At 33.8% G+C, this 4676-nt stretch overlaps 1 long non-coding RNA gene across 1 annotated transcript; it reads right to left on the bottom strand.

The window, feature by feature from the left end:
* Nucleotides 1-475: 475 nt before the first annotated feature.
* Nucleotides 476-3585, bottom strand: LOC138906449 (uncharacterized). The gene is made up of 2 exons (XR_011413844.1): nucleotides 3007-3585; nucleotides 476-747 (listed from the first exon to the last, which is right to left on the bottom strand). It is a non-coding gene; the product is annotated as an uncharacterized lncRNA (long non-coding RNA).
* Between the last annotated feature and the right edge of the window lie 1091 nt (nucleotides 3586-4676).

Raw genomic sequence — 4676 nt, 5'->3', positions numbered from 1 at the left:
ATTCTTCAAAGAGGATCTGGTTTTGATTCCATAGGTTGGATCAGTAATTATATTCTCAATGGGATGAGAACTTTTATACTTGTAAGGTTTCACAACCAGTTGGTTTCCCCTAGAAGTTCCTTCAATATTTTGTTGCTGAGGAACAAGTTCATGGACAGGTTCCCTCGAGGTTTGAGGATCAGTTTCTTTTAGTTCAGTTCCCCTTGTCACATTGCCTTGGGTGGAAGGACCCGTTCCATCACCTGTTCCTTCCTCTGGTGCAGCTTCAATATGGGCTGTGGATTCATTTGAGTTTTTTACCAGCCCAATTGCTTCATCATCATGTTCCTGCCTCTTAGAAAGTGTCACGACCCAATTCTCTTATAGGCAGTGATGGCGCCCAGCGTCGCCGCTAGGCAAGCCAACAGTGGACTAACCATGTGATTTCCTCTTTCTAATAAATTTTCAAGTATTTAAATTTTCATTAGTTAAAAGATTAAGAAACAACAGATTTAAATAAATAAAACGAAAGCAGCTGAGTGCAATCATAACAATAGTAATAATCCAAAATCATAAAATCTGCTAGTGTGTGTGCCAAGACCTGATTGTACAAACTCTAGCTACTGTCTAAAACAAAAATAGACAGAAAATGAAAGCAAATGAGAGACTCTAGGTGCTGCGAAACAGCTCGGGAAGCAGCCCACCACTAGGCCTTCGGGTAACGGGGATGCGCGCTGGTATGTCCACCAGATGCACCTGCCTCAGATCCTGCACGGTTAGTGCAGAAGTGTAGTGTGAGTACATAAACAACATGTACCCAGTAAGTATCAAGTCTAACATCGAAGAAGTAGTGACGAGGGGTAGACAACGACACTTTTACCATGGGCTAACAATAGCAGTACAAAAGTTCTAAATAAGCATGGATTATATATATATGATAATAATAATAATAATAACTCATTAACAAGCAGGAAATAAATAATTTTTTCACACATCGAAATTTCCAACTTAATTCAATCATATATGATTTCAACCTCTCAAGCCATGAAATGATATCAAATGTATAATTAAACTCCGAGTATTATCACGCACGATTATGCCGAGGTCGTACAGCCCGATCCAAAATAATATGTACATTGCCGAGGATCGAGCGGCATGAACCATAGATGCATTTATCTACTGTCGAGGCGTTCAGCCCGCTTCACAAGAAGAGAGGATACTTTATAAGCATTTGACTTAAACGTTATTAAAGGCTAATGCCTGTTACACCCCATTTTAAACTGGTTAAAATAGAGTACAACATATAGGCAAATTCGAATTTGATTAAAGTAATAGAGTCGCCACCTAATTATTTCTTAAGTGAATTAGGACACCTAAATTGATTAAAGTAATTTAATAAAGTATAACTATGTTAATAGTCTATTTAACCTAAAGATTCTAGGTAAGGGTTCAATTAATCTAAAGGGAAGGTTTTTAAGGCACCCTTTAAGATCAATATGAAATGGTTAACCGAACGGACTAAAGTTAAATAAAGCTAACTGTTGTAATGTAATAAATTGATTAATAGGATTAAATAAAAGGTAATAACTTTGATTTGAAAGAAAGATTGTCACGAAAAGAGCCAATTTCAAAAGCACGATTTGAAAAAATTCGAACGAAAAATTCCATGTTGCTTTTAAAATGGAAGTTATTTCAGAACAAAATGAGTTGAGGCCAAAATGTCTTATTTTGGGAAGAAAGTACACTTCTGCCACACAAATAGGTTAAGGAACCAAGTAAATCAAATGTGATTGAATTTAATACTAAAAAAAAGTCAGGTTTTATTAAACACCCTTGTTTATAGTTACGCCCTCTCCCAATGTATCCAAAACTTAAGAAAGAAAACCAGGTTTTGACTTGGGTAAATAGCGAGCTTAGCTGTTTCAAATACTACCCCAAAATTAAATTGGTCTATCACCCTCACTTCTTAATGAAAATAAAAATCTTCATGCCTATGTCATATTCTATGTAAAAGGTGTCTTCATTATTAGCTAGAGTAAAGATTTTAAATAGCTAAAAGAGTTGGTCATAACAAACCCAGGATCAAAACAAATATGCCACTAAACAAACAATATTGTTAGTCACAATATCGGAAAAGTAACATAAGCTAAGTAACAGTGAAATGATCGAAAGCCATATTTCGGTTTCCAACAGAAGATTTTATATTCTTTGATCTGTTGTTTAGATCAGTTGCGGACCTAAAATTTTGTGCAAGCGGGTTCAATCTTAGAAGTATATAAATTTAGTCGTAAAATAGTAATTGTCAAGTGTGTTCAAATAAAATATTTATGCAAAATTTAAACAGCTTTAATACTAATTTATACATATACACAAGCTGCAAACAACTTTAACAATTTAAAAAAGATATTTTAAAATTGTACACTTTTAACAACTTTAAATGGCATTCTTCGCATATCATCAACAACTTTAAAAAGATATTTTGGTAGAGTAAAAACTACAAGCTGCAAACAATTAGTTTCTTTAGACTAGACAAAACACTATTAAGTCCTAAAAGTATGTCTAACGAATAAATATGTACACTTTTCTGTTCGTACTTAAGTTACTTCAGATAATTCCATATTGTTGATGTCAAAAACTTTTAAAATGTTCGAACATGGACTGTTTTATCTATCAAACGAGCAGACAGGTAGATTTTCCTATAGGCATGCTCTCTAAAACATAAAGTCTCTTCTTTCTTTTTTAATCATTTAAGAGCAGAAAAAGAAAAGAACATAATAGTTTAACAGAAAAACAATTCTTATGTCATATTAACAATTGCTTAATAAAAGTAGTATATTAATACTGAAGTCATGCTCCCTACGTTATATATTGATTAAACAGGATATCCTTTCTTTTACCTAAAAACATGGTATCTAAAGGGTGGAAATAAATCGGCACTAATAGCACTCAAACAAAATAGACAACAAACCATGAATATGTTGCGAAGAATCGACAGAATAGAAAAGAGAAAAAAAAACGAACACTGACCTTGCTGGGTGCAGTGAACTGGGATGATGTTGGCCTCGAATCTACTCTCTCGTTATGAAAAGATTCGAACCTCGATCGGAAGAAAAGTTCTGTAAGAGATTTTTTGAGTGTTTTAGAGACTATAACAGTGATGAGAGTGGCAAAGTAGTAGTGTTCAAAAGGTGACTGGTTCGTGTGTCTAGTCACTAGTGTAGGTGGATCCAGCTCTCGTGTAAGCCTTTAAACTGAACTAAACGACTTTAAGAACCTTGAAGTTCCGAAATGGTGGCGGCCAAAAAGTCTCCCCTATAACAACTCCAAACAATGGTATTTATAGGGAAAAATATTTGAATTTCGGATTTCAAAATTAGTCAAATGGAGCCGTTTGAATTCGATTTTTGGATTCATAATCAGATAAGTGAAAACCCCAGCTTTTCAGTGAGGTTGCAGGGAAAGAAAAAATAAAATCGATGCAAAGAGACGTTGGGTCAAAGCAAGGATGAGTTTGTGCAAAAATTTCGTGTATTAGTTCTGTCGAAAGTTGAAAGGGACTGAGATTTAGCATGAAAGTGGAAAGAGGTTAAGATGGGGTGTCTGCAATTGTTTAGAGACTAGGGCTTTGTAATCTAATTAAGTCATTTGGGCTGCTAAGACAAGTTGCTAAAGGACTTGGGTTTTGGGCTTGAGAGGAAATAATTGGCGAGGAAACAATGGACCTTGTCTTGGCCGAATTTATGGCCCTGTTCTTTCTTCAAATCAATTTCCTTAGGATTTCTAATTAACTTCTTTAGTCATATTATAATATATTAAGTAGATATTAATAATTATATTAAAAATACAGTAGTAGTAGCAATACTAAGGATGTTAATAATAAAATTGATAACAATAGTAATTCTAGTAGTAGTAGTAATAATAATAATAATAAAAATAATAATAAAAATAATAAAATAATAATAACAACAACAACAACAATAATATATAGTAAATGAAAAATAGCATTGTAAAATAAAGTATTTGATGTATTAATAAATTAGAAACTCAAGAAAATTAATTGGAAGAAAGGAGGGACAAAATTGGATGTCAACAATACCCAATGTAATACAAATTCCATTAACGGTCTTTCACAATTACTCTAACAAGTTCTAATATAATTTAGGAACTTTAATTAACAAGTAGGGTGCAAATATTTCAAATAATTCATGATTTGGGACCTAACACTACCCGGACATAAGCATAATTAGTAGCTACGCACGGACTCTCGTCACCTCGTACGTACGTAGCCCCCACAATTAGAAGCAAACATTTATTTAATTCACCTATGGGGTAAATTCCCTCTTACAAGGTTAGACAAGAGACTTACCTCATCTCAAAGCTCACTTTCCGGCCTCAAATTCACTCTAAAGCTTCAACTCGGTACCGAACAATCTGAAACTAGTCAAATGTTGTATAAATCAATTAATATATGTTCAGTTCATATTCTAACTATTAGAGTGATTACCCAACCCCAATTGAAGGATTCCTAAACTTCATCCTCGGGCCCACGTGCCTGGATTTCGGAAATTTTTGAAGAAAGTTGTTGCCCATATCACGAACTTAAATATAATTTTTCACTCAATTCCATAACCATTTTCGTGGTTAAACCCCATTTTTATCAAAATCTAGGTTTTTAGTCTAAACCCATAATTTTTACA

This window comes from Nicotiana tomentosiformis, chromosome 2, assembly GCF_000390325.3.
Source record: "Nicotiana tomentosiformis chromosome 2, ASM39032v3, whole genome shotgun sequence".
Taxonomy (NCBI): Eukaryota; Viridiplantae; Streptophyta; class Magnoliopsida; order Solanales; family Solanaceae; genus Nicotiana; species Nicotiana tomentosiformis.
This window is presented reverse-complemented; position numbering and strand designations above follow the sequence as displayed.